General features: G+C 33.9%; 18 non-coding genes across 18 annotated transcripts; all 18 read right to left on the bottom strand.

The window, feature by feature from the left end:
- Window positions 1-334: 334 nt before the first annotated feature.
- Window positions 335-417, bottom strand: TRNAL-CAG (transfer RNA leucine (anticodon CAG)). The gene has a single exon. It is a non-coding gene; the product is annotated as a tRNA-Leu (tRNA).
- Window positions 418-1,095: 678 nt separating this feature from the next.
- Window positions 1,096-1,178, bottom strand: TRNAI-UAU (transfer RNA isoleucine (anticodon UAU)). The gene has a single exon. It is a non-coding gene; the product is annotated as a tRNA-Ile (tRNA).
- A 678-nt stretch (window positions 1,179-1,856) lies between these two features.
- On the bottom strand, window positions 1,857-1,939 carry TRNAI-UAU (transfer RNA isoleucine (anticodon UAU)). Its single transcript has one exon. It is a non-coding gene; the product is annotated as a tRNA-Ile (tRNA).
- A 678-nt stretch (window positions 1,940-2,617) lies between these two features.
- On the bottom strand, window positions 2,618-2,700 carry TRNAI-UAU (transfer RNA isoleucine (anticodon UAU)). The gene has a single exon. It is a non-coding gene; the product is annotated as a tRNA-Ile (tRNA).
- Window positions 2,701-3,378: 678 nt separating this feature from the next.
- On the bottom strand, window positions 3,379-3,461 carry TRNAI-UAU (transfer RNA isoleucine (anticodon UAU)). Its single transcript has one exon. It is a non-coding gene; the product is annotated as a tRNA-Ile (tRNA).
- Window positions 3,462-4,139: 678 nt separating this feature from the next.
- Window positions 4,140-4,222, bottom strand: TRNAL-UAG (transfer RNA leucine (anticodon UAG)). The gene has a single exon. It is a non-coding gene; the product is annotated as a tRNA-Leu (tRNA).
- Window positions 4,223-4,900: 678 nt separating this feature from the next.
- Window positions 4,901-4,983, bottom strand: TRNAL-UAG (transfer RNA leucine (anticodon UAG)). Its single transcript has one exon. It is a non-coding gene; the product is annotated as a tRNA-Leu (tRNA).
- A 678-nt stretch (window positions 4,984-5,661) lies between these two features.
- TRNAL-CAG (transfer RNA leucine (anticodon CAG)) lies at window positions 5,662-5,744 on the bottom strand. Its single transcript has one exon. It is a non-coding gene; the product is annotated as a tRNA-Leu (tRNA).
- Window positions 5,745-6,422: 678 nt separating this feature from the next.
- On the bottom strand, window positions 6,423-6,505 carry TRNAL-CAG (transfer RNA leucine (anticodon CAG)). The gene has a single exon. It is a non-coding gene; the product is annotated as a tRNA-Leu (tRNA).
- A 671-nt stretch (window positions 6,506-7,176) lies between these two features.
- TRNAL-CAG (transfer RNA leucine (anticodon CAG)) lies at window positions 7,177-7,259 on the bottom strand. Its single transcript has one exon. It is a non-coding gene; the product is annotated as a tRNA-Leu (tRNA).
- A 677-nt stretch (window positions 7,260-7,936) lies between these two features.
- Window positions 7,937-8,019, bottom strand: TRNAL-CAG (transfer RNA leucine (anticodon CAG)). Its single transcript has one exon. It is a non-coding gene; the product is annotated as a tRNA-Leu (tRNA).
- A 678-nt stretch (window positions 8,020-8,697) lies between these two features.
- Window positions 8,698-8,780, bottom strand: TRNAL-UAG (transfer RNA leucine (anticodon UAG)). Its single transcript has one exon. It is a non-coding gene; the product is annotated as a tRNA-Leu (tRNA).
- Window positions 8,781-9,458: 678 nt separating this feature from the next.
- TRNAI-UAU (transfer RNA isoleucine (anticodon UAU)) lies at window positions 9,459-9,541 on the bottom strand. Its single transcript has one exon. It is a non-coding gene; the product is annotated as a tRNA-Ile (tRNA).
- Window positions 9,542-10,219: 678 nt separating this feature from the next.
- Window positions 10,220-10,302, bottom strand: TRNAI-UAU (transfer RNA isoleucine (anticodon UAU)). Its single transcript has one exon. It is a non-coding gene; the product is annotated as a tRNA-Ile (tRNA).
- Window positions 10,303-10,980: 678 nt separating this feature from the next.
- On the bottom strand, window positions 10,981-11,063 carry TRNAL-CAG (transfer RNA leucine (anticodon CAG)). Its single transcript has one exon. It is a non-coding gene; the product is annotated as a tRNA-Leu (tRNA).
- Window positions 11,064-11,741: 678 nt separating this feature from the next.
- TRNAI-UAU (transfer RNA isoleucine (anticodon UAU)) lies at window positions 11,742-11,824 on the bottom strand. Its single transcript has one exon. It is a non-coding gene; the product is annotated as a tRNA-Ile (tRNA).
- A 678-nt stretch (window positions 11,825-12,502) lies between these two features.
- On the bottom strand, window positions 12,503-12,585 carry TRNAI-UAU (transfer RNA isoleucine (anticodon UAU)). Its single transcript has one exon. It is a non-coding gene; the product is annotated as a tRNA-Ile (tRNA).
- Window positions 12,586-13,263: 678 nt separating this feature from the next.
- Window positions 13,264-13,346, bottom strand: TRNAI-UAU (transfer RNA isoleucine (anticodon UAU)). The gene has a single exon. It is a non-coding gene; the product is annotated as a tRNA-Ile (tRNA).
- Between the last annotated feature and the right edge of the window lie 381 nt (window positions 13,347-13,727).

The following is a 13,727-nucleotide window of genomic DNA, read 5'->3' as shown; positions in this document are numbered from 1 at the left end:
CTGAGAAGAGCAGTTTTCTTAAGCCAAAGATATGGAGCCCTCATTCTGAATTTGTGAGATATTTTATTTTGCTACCTCTGTAAATAAAGAATTGTGGATCAAATAATAAAAATAATATGATATACACATATGTGGTTGGTTTCAAGCTCTTTTATCCAGGGAGAATACAATCTGATCTTTTATTGCAACATGGGAAATAATGAAATAATTGATGCATTTTTTATATTGTAAATTGAAAGAGATTTGCAGTGAGTGTTTGTCTAATTCTAAAGTCAATCTTTTCATAAGTAACAAGAAATAGAAACTGTAGAGCAAAGAAGAAAATGAATAACATTGTCAGAAGTGGGATTTGATCCCACGCCTCTAGAGGAGACTGCGACCTGAACGCAGCACCTTAGTCCGCTCGGCCATCCTGACACATGAAACCACTGCTTTTTGAAAAGATGTATATTATGAAATAACCTATCTATCGTTACAATGACAATGTTGCTATTAAAACTGTTATTTTAAAAACTAGATATGAATTGCGTTTCCATTCATTTTAAAGAGGTTTCTAGTTGGCTTTACAATAAAAGTAAGTTTTGTAAACCATGTTCAGGGTTGGAATCCAAGTGTCTAGAGTTTGTTCTCTAATGGATTTTAACTCAGCAATGAAATGAAATTTGTGAATCTTGCACAAACTGGCTACTTAATTTAGCTCATGGGTTTGATTGGATGCCATTGTAGTGGACCCCAGTGGGGTTTCTGTTCATGACCATTGGCTGAGAAGAGCAGTTTTCTTAAGCCAAAGATATGGAGCCCTCATTCTGAATTTGTGAGATATTTTATTTTGCTACCTCTGTAAATAAAGAATTGTGGATCAAATAATAAAAATAATATGATATACACATATGTGGTTGGTTTCAAGCTCTTTTATCCAGGGAGAATACAATCTGATCTTTTATTGCAACATGGGAAATAATGAAATAATTGATGCATTTTTTATATTGTAAATTGAAAGAGATTTGCAGTGAGTGTTTGTCTAATTCTAAAGTCAATCTTTTCATAAGTAACAAGAAATAGAAACTGTAGAGCAAAGAAGAAAATGAATAACATTGTCAGAAGTGGGATTTGAACCCACGCCTCCAGAGGAGACTGCAACATAAACGCAGTGCCTTAGACCTTTCGGCCATCCTGACACATGAAACCACTGCTTTTTGAAAAGATGTATATTATGAAATAACCTATCTATCGTTACAATGACAATGTTGCTATTAAAACTGTTATTTTAAAAACTAGATATGAATTGCTTTTCCATTCATTTTAAAGAGGTTTCTAGTTGGCTTTACAATAAAAGTAAGTTTTGTTTTCCATGTTCAGGGTTGGAATCCAAGTGTCTAGAGTTTGTTCTCTAATGGATTTTAACTCAGCAATGAAATGAAATTTGTGAATCTTGCACAAACTGGCTACTTAATTTAGCTCATGGGTTTGATTGGATGCCATTGTAGTGGACCCCAGTGGGGTTTCTGTTCATGACCATTGGCTGAGAAGAGCAGTTTTCTTAAGCCAAAGATATGGAGCCCTCATTCTGAATTTGTGAGATATTTTATTTTGCTACCTCTGTAAATAAAGAATTGTGGATCAATTAATAAAAATAATATGATATACACATATGTGGTTGGTTTCAAGCTCTTTTATCCAGGGAGAATACAATCTGTTTTTTTATTGCAACATGGGAAATAATGAAATAATTGATGCATTTTTTATGTTGTAAATTGAAAGAGATTTGCAGTGAGTGTTTGTCTAATTCTAAAGTCAATCTTTTCATAAGTAACAAGAAATAGAAACTGTAGAGCAAAGAAGAAAATGAATAACATTGTCAGAAGTGGGATTTGAACCCACGCCTCCAGAGGAGACTGCAACATAAACGCAGTGCCTTAGACCTTTCGGCCATCCTGACACATGAAACCACTGCTTTTTGAAAAGATGTATATTATGAAATAACCTATCTATCGTTACAATGACAATGTTGCTATTAAAACTGTTATTTTAAAAACTAGATATGAATTGCTTTTCCATTCATTTTAAAGAGGTTTCTAGTTGGCTTTACAATAAAAGTAAGTTTTGTTTTCCATGTTCAGGGTTGGAATCCAAGTGTCTAGAGTTTGTTCTCTAATGGATTTTAACTCAGCAATGAAATGAAATTTGTGAATCTTGCACAAACTGGCTACTTAATTTAGCTCATGGGTTTGATTGGATGCCATTGTAGTGGACCCCAGTGGGGTTTCTGTTCATGACCATTGGCTGAGAAGAGCAGTTTTCTTAAGCCAAAGATATGGAGCCCTCATTCTGAATTTGTGAGATATTTTATTTTGCTACCTCTGTAAATAAAGAATTGTGGATCAAATAATAAAAATAATATGATATACACATATGTGGTTGGTTTCAAGCTCTTTTATCCAGGGAGAATACAATCTGATCTTTTATTGCAACATGGGAAATAATGAAATAATTGATGCATTTTTTATATTGTAAATTGAAAGAGATTTGCAGTGAGTGTTTGTCTAATTCTAAAGTCAATCTTTTCATAAGTAACAAGAAATAGAAACTGTAGAGCAAAGAAGAAAATGAATAACATTGTCAGAAGTGGGATTTGAACCCACGCCTCCAGAGGAGACTGCAACATAAACGCAGTGCCTTAGACCTTTCGGCCATCCTGACACATGAAACCACTGCTTTTTGAAAAGATGTATATTATGAAATAACCTATCTATCGTTACAATGACAATGTTGCTATTAAAACTGTTATTTTAAAAACTAGATATGAATTGCTTTTCCATTCATTTTAAAGAGGTTTCTAGTTGGCTTTACAATAAAAGTAAGTTTTGTTTTCCATGTTCAGGGTTGGAATCCAAGTGTCTAGAGTTTGTTCTCTAATGGATTTTAACTCAGCAATTAAATGAAATTTGTGAATCTTGCACAAACTGGCTACTTAATTTAGCTCATGGGTTTGATTGGATGCCATTGTAGTGGACCCCAGTGGGGTTTCTGTTCATGACCATTGGCTGAGAAGAGCAGTTTTCTTAAGCCAAAGATATGGAGCCCTCATTCTGAATTTGTGAGATATTTTATTTTGCTACCTCTGTAAATAAAGAATTGTGGATCAATTAATAAAAATAATATGATATACACATATGTGGTTGGTTTCAAGCTCTTTTATCCAGGGAGAATACAATCTGATCTTTTATTGCAACATGGGAAATAATGAAATAATTGATGCATTTTTTATGTTGTAAATTGAAAGAGATTTGCAGTGAGTGTTTGTCTAATTCTAAAGTCAATCTTTTCATAAGTAACAAGAAATAGAAACTGTAGAGCAAAGAAGAAAATGAATAACATTGTCAGAAGTGGGATTTGAACCCACGCCTCCAGAGGAGACTGCAACATAAACGCAGTGCCTTAGACCTTTCGGCCATCCTGACACATGAAACCACTGCTTTTTGAAAAGATGTATATTATGAAATAACCTATCTATCGTTACAATGACAATGTTGCTATTAAAACTGTTATTTTAAAAACTAGATATGAATTGCTTTTCCATTCATTTTAAAGAGGTTTCTAGTTGGCTTTACAATAAAAGTAAGTTTTGTTTTCCATGTTCAGGGTTGGAATCCAAGTGTCTAGAGTTTGTTCTCTAATGGATTTTAACTCAGCAATGAAATGAAATTTGTGAATCTTGCACAAACTGGCTACTTAATTTAGCTCATGGGTTTGATTGGATGCCATTGTAGTGGACCCCAGTGGGGTTTCTGTTCATGACCATTGGCTGAGAAGAGCAGTTTTCTTAAGCCAAAGATATGGAGCCCTCATTCTGAATTTGTGAGATATTTTATTTTGCTACCTCTGTAAATAAAGAATTGTGGATCAATTAATAAAAATAATATGATATACACATATGTGGTTGGTTTCAAGCTCTTTTATCCAGGGAGAATACAATCTGATCTTTTATTGCAACATGGGAAATAATGAAATAATTGATGCATTTTTTATGTTGTAAATTGAAAGAGATTTGCAGTGAGTGTTTGTCTAATTCTAAAGTTAATCTTTTCATAAGTAACAAGAAATAGAAACTGTAGAGCAAAGAAGAAAATGAATAACATTGTCAGAAGTGGGATTTGAACCCACGCCTCCAGAGGAGACTGCGACCTAAACGCAGTGCCTTAGACCGCTTGGCCATCCTGACACATGAAACCACTGCTTTTTGAAAAGATGTATATTATGAAATAACCTATCTATCGTTACAATGACAATGTTGCTATTAAAACTGTTAATTTAAAAACTAGATATGAATTGCTTTTCCATTCATTTTAAAGAGGTTTCTAGTTGGCTTTACAATAAAAGTAAGTTTTGTTTTCCATGTTCAGGGTTGGAATCCAAGTGTCTAGAGTTTGTTCTCTAATGGATTTTAACTCAGCAATGAAATGAAATTTGTGAATCTTGCACAAACTGGCTACTTAATTTAGCTCATGGGTTTGATTGGATGCCATTGTAGTGGACCCCAGTGGGGTTTCTGTTCATGACCATTGGCTGAGAAGAGCAGTTTTCTTAAGCCAAAGATATGGAGCCCTCATTCTGAATTTGTGAGATATTTTATTTTGCTACCTCTAGAAATAAAGAATTGTAGATCAAATAATAAAAATAATATGATATACACATATGTGGTTGGTTTCAAGCTCTTTTATCCAGGGAGAATACAATCTGATCTTTTATTGCAACATGGGAAATAATGAAATAATTGATGCATTTTTTATATTGTAAATTGAAAGAGATTTGCAGTGAGTGTTTGTCTAATTCTAAAGTCAATCTTTTCATAAGTAACAAGAAATAGAAACTGTAGAGCAAATAAGAAAATGAATAACATTGTCAGAAGTGGGATTTGAACCCACGCCTCCAGAGGAGACTGCGACCTAAACGCAGTGCCTTAGACCGCTTGGCCATCCTGACACATGAAACCACTGCTTTTTGAAAAGATGTATATTATGAAATAACCTATCTATCGTTACAATGACAATGTTGCTATTAAAACTGTTAATTTAAAAACTAGATATGAATTGCTTTTCCATTCATTTTAAAGAGGTTTCTAGTTGGCTTTACAATAAAAGTAAGTTTTGTTTTCCATGTTCAGGGTTGGAATCCAAGTGTCTAGAGTTTGTTCTCTAATGGATTTTAACTCAGCAATGAAATGAAATTTGTGAATCTTGCACAAACTGGCTACTTAATTTAGCTCATGGGTTTGATTGGATGCCATTGTAGTGGACCCCAGTGGGGTTTCTGTTCATGACCATTGGCTGAGAAGAGCAGTTTTCTTAAGCCAAAGATATGGAGCCCTCATTCTGAATTTGTGAGATATTTTATTTTGCTACCTCTAAAAATAAAGAATTGTAGATCAAATAATAAAAATAATATGATATACACATATGTGGTTGGTTTCAAGCTCTTTTATCCAGGGAGAATACAATCTGATCTTTTATTGCAACATGGGAAATAATGAAATAATTGATGCATTTTTTATATTGTAAATTGAAAGAGATTTGCAGTGAGTGTTTGTCTAATTCTAAAGTCAATCTTTTCATAAGTAACAAGAAATAGAAACTGTAGAGCAAAGAAGAAAATGAATAACATTGTCAGAAGTGGGATTTGAACCCACGCCTCCAGAGGAGACTGCGACCTGAACGCAGCACCTTAGTCCGCTCGGCCATCCTGACACATGAAACCACTGCTTTTTGAAAAGATGTATATTATGAAATAACCTATCTATCGTTACAATGACAATGTTGCTATTAAAACTGTTATTTTAAAAACTAGATATGAATTGCGTTTCCATTCATTTTAAAGAGGTTTCTAGTTGGCTTTACAATAAAAGTAAGTTTTGTAAACCATGTTCAGGGTTGGAATCCAAGTGTCTAGAGTTTGTTCTCTAATGGATTTTAACTCAGCAATGAAATGAAATTTGTGAATCTTGCACAAACTGGCTACTTAATTTAGCTCATGGGTTTGATTGGATGCCATTGTAGTGGACCCCAGTGGGGTTTCTGTTCATGACCATTGGCTGAGAAGAGCAGTTTTCTTAAGCCAAAGATATGGAGCCCTCATTCTGAATTTGTGAGATATTTTATTTTGCTACCTCTGTAAATAAAGAATTGTGGATCAAATAATAAAAATAATATGATATACACATATGTGGTTGGTTTCAAGCTCTTTTATCCAGGGAGAATACAATCTGATCTTTTATTGCAACATGGGAAATAAAGAAATAATTGATGCATTTTTTATGTTGTAAATTGAAAGAGATTTGCAGTGAGTGTTTGTCTAATTCTAAAGTCAATCTTTTCATAAGTAACAAGAAATAGAAACTGTAGAGCAAAGAAGAAAATGAATAACATTGTCAGAAGTGGGATTTGAACCCACGCCTCCAGAGGAGACTGCGACCTGAACGCAGCGCCTTAGACCGCTCGGCCATCCTGACACATGAAACCACTGCTTTTTGAAAAGATGTATATTATGAAATAACCTATCTATCGTTACAATGACAATGTTGCTATTAAAACTGTTATTTTAAAAACTAGATATGAATTGCTTTTCCATTCATTTTAAAGAGGTTTCTAGTTGGCTTTACAATAAAAGTAAGTTTTGTTTTCCATGTTCAGGGTTGGAATCCAAGTGTCTAGAGTTTGTTCTCTAATGGATTTTAACTCAGCAATGAAATGAAATTTGTGAATCTTGCACAAACTGGCTACTTAATTTAGCTCATGGGTTTGATTGGATGCCATTGTAGTGGACCCCAGTGTGGTTTCTGTTCATGACCATTGGCTGAGAAGAGCAGTTTTCTTAAGCCAAAGATATGGAGCCCTCATTCTGAATTTGTGAGATATTTTATTTTGCTACCTCTGTAAATAAAGAATTGTGGATCAAATAATAAAAATAATATGATATACACATATGTGGTTGGTTTCAAGCTCTTTTATCCAGGGAGAATACAATCTGATCTTTTATTGCAACATGGGAAATAATGAAATAATTGATGCATTTTTTATGTTGTAAATTTAAAGAGATTTGCAGTGAGTGTTTGTCTAATTCTAAAGTCAATCTTTTCACAAGAAATAGAAACTGTAGAGCAAAGAAGAAAATAAATAACATTGTCAGAAGTGGGATTTGAACCCACGCCTCCAGAAGAGACTGCGACCTGAACACAGCGCCTTAGACCGCTCGGCCATCCTGACACATTAAACCACTGTGTTTTGAAAAGATATGTATTATGAAATAACCTATCTATAGTTACAATGACAATGTTGCTATTAAAACTGTTAATTTAAAAACTAGATATGAATTGCTTTTCCATTCATTTAAAGAGGTTTCTAGTTGGCTTTACAATAAAAGTAAGTTTTGTTTTCCATGTTCAGGGTTGGAATCCAAGTGTCTAGAGTTTGTTCTCTAATGGATTTTAACTCAGCAATGAAATGAAATTTGTGAATCTTGCACAAACTGGCTACTTAATTTAGCTCATGGGTTTGATTGGATGCCATTGTAGTGGACCCCAGTGGGGTTTCTGTTCATGACCATTGGCTGAGAAGAGCAGTTTTCTTAAGCCAAAGATATGGAGCCCTCATTCTGAATTTGTGAGATATTTTATTTTGCTACCTCTGTAAATAAAGAATTGTGGTTCAATTAATAAAAATAATATGATATACACATATGTGGTTGGTTTCAAGCTCTTTTATCCAGGGAGAATACAATCTGATCTTTTATTGCAACATGGGAAATAATGAAATAATTGATGCATTTTTTATGTTGTAAATTGAAAGAGATTTGCAGTGAGTGTTTGTCTAATTCTAAAGTCAATCTTTTCATAAGTAACAAGAAATAGAAACTGTAGAGCAAAGAAGAAAATAAATAACATTGTCAGAAGTGGGATTTGAACCCACGCCTCCAGAGGAGACTGCGATCTGAACGCAGCGCTTTAGACCGCTCGGCCATCCTGACACATGCAACCACTGTGTTTTGAAAAGAAGTATATTATGAAATAACCTATCTATAGTTACAATGACAATGTTGCTATTAAAACTGTTAATTTAAAAACTAGATATGAATTGCTTTTCCATTCATTTTAAAGAGGTTTCTAGTTGGCTTTACAATAAAAGTAAGTTTTGTTTTCCATGTTCAGGGTTGGAATCCAAGTGTCTAGAGTTTGTTCTCTAATGGATTTTAACTCAGCAATGAAATGAAATTTGTGAATCTTGCACAAACTGGCTACTTAATTTAGCTCATGGGTTTGATTGGATGCCATTGTAGTGGACCCCAGTGGGGTTTCTGTTCATGACCATTGGCTGAGAAGAGCAGTTTTCTTAAGCCAAAGATATGGAGCCCTCATTCTGAATTTGTGAGATATTGTATTTTGCTACCTCTGTAAATAAAGAATTGTGGATCAAATAATAAAAATAATATGATATACACATATGTGGTTGGTTTCAAGCTCTTTTATCCAGGGAGAATACAATCTGATCTTTTATTGCAACATGGGAAATAATGAAATAATTGATGCATTTTTTATGTTGTAAATTGAAAGAGATTTGCAGTGAGTGTTTGTCTAATTCTAAAGTCAATCTTTTCATAAGTAACAAGAAATAGAAACTGTAGAGCAAAGAAGAAAATGAATAACATTGTCAGAAGTGGGATTTGAACCCACGCCTCTATAGGAGACTGCGACCTAAATGCAGCGCCTTAGACCGCTCGGCCATCCTGACACATGAAACCACTGCTTTTTGAAAAGATGTATATTATGAAATAACCTATCTATCGTTACAATGACAATGTTGCTATTAAAACTGTTAATTTAAAAACTAGATATGAATTGATTTTCCATTCATTTTAAAGAGGTTTCTAGTTGGCTTTACAATAAAAGTAAGTTTTGTTTTCCATGTTCAGGGTTGGAATCCAAGTGTCTAGAGTTTGTTCTCTAATGGATTTTAACTCAGCAATGAAATGAAATTTGTGAATCTTGCACAAACTGGCTACTTAATTTAGCTCATGGGTTTGATTGGATGCCATTGTAGTGGACCCCAGTGGGGTTTCTGTTCATGACCATTGGCTGAGAAGAGCAGTTTTCTTAAGCCAAAGATATGGAGCCCTCATTCTGAATTTGTGAGATATTTTATTTTGCTACCTCTGTAAATAAAGAATTGTGGATCAAATAATAAAAATAATATGATATACACATATGTGGTTGGTTTCAAGCTCTTTTATCCAGGGAGAATACAATCTGATCTTTTATTGCAACATGGGAAATAATGAAATAATTGATGCATTTTTTATATTGTAAATTGAAAGAGATTTGCAGTGAGTGTTTGTCTAATTCTAAAGTCAATCTTTTCATAAGTAACAAGAAATAGAAACTGTAGAGCAAAGAAGAAAATGAATAACATTGTCAGAAGTGGGATTTGAACCCACGCCTCCAGAGGAGACTGCAACATAAACGCAGTGCCTTAGACCTTTCGGCCATCCTGACACATGAAACCACTGCTTTTTGAAAAGATGTATATTATGAAATAACCTATCTATCGTTACAATGACAATGTTGCTATTAAAACTGTTATTTTAAAAACTAGATATGAATTGCTTTTCCATTCATTTTAAAGAGGTTTCTAGTTGGCTTTACAATAAAAGTAAGTTTTGTTTTCCATGTTCAGGGTTGGAATCCAAGTGTCTAGAGTTTGTTCTCTAATGGATTTTAACTCAGCAATGAAATGAAATTTGTGAATCTTGCACAAACTGGCTACTTAATTTAGCTCATGGGTTTGATTGGATGCCATTGTAGTGGACCCCAGTGGGGTTTCTGTTCATGACCATTGGCTGAGAAGAGCAGTTTTCTTAAGCCAAAGATATGGAGCCCTCATTCTGAATTTGTGAGATATTTTATTTTGCTACCTCTGTAAATAAAGAATTGTGGATCAATTAATAAAAATAATATGATATACACATATGTGGTTGGTTTCAAGCTCTTTTATCCAGGGAGAATACAATCTGTTTTTTTATTGCAACATGGGAAATAATGAAATAATTGATGCATTTTTTATGTTGTAAATTGAAAGAGATTTGCAGTGAGTGTTTGTCTAATTCTAAAGTCAATCTTTTCATAAGTAACAAGAAATAGAAACTGTAGAGCAAAGAAGAAAATGAATAACATTGTCAGAAGTGGGATTTGAACCCACGCCTCCAGAGGAGACTGCAACATAAACGCAGTGCCTTAGACCTTTCGGCCATCCTGACACATGAAACCACTGCTTTTTGAAAAGATGTATATTATGAAATAACCTATCTATCGTTACAATGACAATGTTGCTATTAAAACTGTTATTTTAAAAACTAGATATGAATTGCTTTTCCATTCATTTTAAAGAGGTTTCTAGTTGGCTTTACAATAAAAGTAAGTTTTGTTTTCCATGTTCAGGGTTGGAATCCAAGTGTCTAGAGTTTGTTCTCTAATGGATTTTAACTCAGCAATGAAATGAAATTTGTGAATCTTGCACAAACTGGCTACTTAATTTAGCTCATGGGTTTGATTGGATGCCATTGTAGTGGACCCCAGTGGGGTTTCTGTTCATGACCATTGGCTGAGAAGAGCAGTTTTCTTAAGCCAAAGATATGGAGCCCTCATTCTGAATTTGTGAGATATTTTATTTTGCTACCTCTGTAAATAAAGAATTGTGGATCAAATAATAAAAATAATATGATATACACATATGTGGTTGGTTTCAAGCTCTTTTATCCAGGGAGAATACAATCTGATCTTTTATTGCAACATGGGAAATAATGAAATAATTGATGCATTTTTTATATTGTAAATTGAAAGAGATTTGCAGTGAGTGTTTGTCTAATTCTAAAGTCAATCTTTTCATAAGTAACAAGAAATAGAAACTGTAGAGCAAAGAAGAAAATGAATAACATTGTCAGAAGTGGGATTTGATCCCACGCCTCTAGAGGAGACTGCGACCTGAACGCAGCACCTTAGTCCGCTCGGCCATCCTGACACATGAAACCACTGCTTTTTGAAAAGATGTATATTATGAAATAACCTATCTATCGTTACAATGACAATGTTGCTATTAAAACTGTTATTTTAAAAACTAGATATGAATTGCGTTTCCATTCATTTTAAAGAGGTTTCTAGTTGGCTTTACAATAAAAGTAAGTTTTGTAAACCATGTTCAGGGTTGGAATCCAAGTGTCTAGAGTTTGTTCTCTAATGGATTTTAACTCAGCAATGAAATGAAATTTGTGAATCTTGCACAAACTGGCTACTTAATTTAGCTCATGGGTTTGATTGGATGCCATTGTAGTGGACCCCAGTGGGGTTTCTGTTCATGACCATTGGCTGAGAAGAGCAGTTTTCTTAAGCCAAAGATATGGAGCCCTCATTCTGAATTTGTGAGATATTTTATTTTGCTACCTCTGTAAATAAAGAATTGTGGATCAAATAATAAAAATAATATGATATACACATATGTGGTTGGTTTCAAGCTCTTTTATCCAGGGAGAATACAATCTGATCTTTTATTGCAACATGGGAAATAATGAAATAATTGATGCATTTTTTATATTGTAAATTGAAAGAGATTTGCAGTGAGTGTTTGTCTAATTCTAAAGTCAATCTTTTCATAAGTAACAAGAAATAGAAACTGTAGAGCAAAGAAGAAAATGAATAACATTGTCAGAAGTGGGATTTGAACCCACGCCTCCAGAGGAGACTGCAACATAAACGCAGTGCCTTAGACCTTTCGGCCATCCTGACACATGAAACCACTGCTTTTTGAAAAGATGTATATTATGAAATAACCTATCTATCGTTACAATGACAATGTTGCTATTAAAACTGTTATTTTAAAAACTAGATATGAATTGCTTTTCCATTCATTTTAAAGAGGTTTCTAGTTGGCTTTACAATAAAAGTAAGTTTTGTTTTCCATGTTCAGGGTTGGAATCCAAGTGTCTAGAGTTTGTTCTCTAATGGATTTTAACTCAGCAATGAAATGAAATTTGTGAATCTTGCACAAACTGGCTACTTAATTTAGCTCATGGGTTTGATTGGATGCCATTGTAGTGGACCCCAGTGGGGTTTCTGTTCATGACCATTGGCTGAGAAGAGCAGTTTTCTTAAGCCAAAGATATGGAGCCCTCATTCTGAATTTGTGAGATATTTTATTTTGCTACCTCTGTAAATAAAGAATTGTGGATCAATTAATAAAAATAATATGATATACACATATGTGGTTGGTTTCAAGCTCTTTTATCCAGGGAGAATACAATCTGTTTTTTTATTGCAACATGGGAAATAATGAAATAATTGATGCATTTTTTATGTTGTAAATTGAAAGAGATTTGCAGTGAGTGTTTGTCTAATTCTAAAGTCAATCTTTTCATAAGTAACAAGAAATAGAAACTGTAGAGCAAAGAAGAAAATGAATAACATTGTCAGAAGTGGGATTTGAACCCACGCCTCCAGAGGAGACTGCAACATAAACGCAGTGCCTTAGACCTTTCGGCCATCCTGACACATGAAACCACTGCTTTTTGAAAAGATGTATATTATGAAATAACCTATCTATCGTTACAATGACAATGTTGCTATTAAAACTGTTATTTTAAAAACTAGATATGAATTGCTTTTCCATTCATTTTAAAGAGGTTTCTAGTTGGCTTTACAATAAAAGTAAGTTTTGTTTTCCATGTTCAGGGTTGGAATCCAAGTGTCTAGAGTTTGTTCTCTAATGGATTTTAACTCAGCAATGAAATGAAATTTGTGAATCTTGCACAAACTGGCTACTTAATTTAGCTCATGGGTTTGATTGGATGCCATTGTAGTGGACCCCAGTGGGGTTTCTGTTCATGACCATTGGCTGAGAAGAGCAGTTTTCTTAAGCCAAAGATATGGAGCCCTCATTCTGAATTTGTGAGATATTTTATTTTGCTACCTCTGTAAATAAAGAATTGTGGATCAAATAATAAAAATAATATGATATACACATATGTGGTTGGTTTCAAGCTCTTTTATCCAGGGAGAATACAATCTGATCTTTTATTGCAACATGGGAAATAATGAAATAATTGATGCATTTTTTATATTGTAAATTGAAAGAGATTTGCAGTGAGTGTTTGTCTAATTCTAAAGTCAATCTTTTCATAAGTAACAAGAAATAGAAACTGTAGAGCAAAGAAGAAAATGAATAACATTGTCAGAAGTGGGATTTGAACCCACGCCTCCAGAGGAGACTGCAACATAAACGCAGTGCCTTAGACCTTTCGGCCATCCTGACACATGAAACCACTGCTTTTTGAAAAGATGTATATTATGAAATAACCTATCTATCGTTACAATGACAATGTTGCTATTAAAACTGTTATTTTAAAAACTAGATATGAATTGCTTTTCCATTCATTTTAAAGAGGTTTCTAGTTGGCTTTACAATAAAAGTAAGTTTTGTTTTCCATGTTCAGGGTTGGAATCCAAGTGTCTAGAGTTTGTTCTCTAATGGATTTTAACTCAGCAATTAAATGAAATTTGTGAATCTTGCACAAACTGGCTACTTAATTTAGCTCATGGGTTTGATTGGATGCCATTGTAGTGGACCCCAGTGGGGTTTCTGTTCATGACCATTGGCTGAGAAGAGCAGTTTTCTTAAGCCAAAGATATGGAG

The sequence above is a fragment of the Pseudophryne corroboree genome, chromosome 1, assembly GCF_028390025.1.
Source record: "Pseudophryne corroboree isolate aPseCor3 chromosome 1, aPseCor3.hap2, whole genome shotgun sequence".
In the NCBI taxonomy this organism is placed as follows: Eukaryota; Metazoa; Chordata; class Amphibia; order Anura; family Myobatrachidae; genus Pseudophryne; species Pseudophryne corroboree.
The sequence above is the reverse complement of the archived record's forward strand: the minus strand, read 5'-3'. Positions and strand labels throughout refer to the sequence as shown.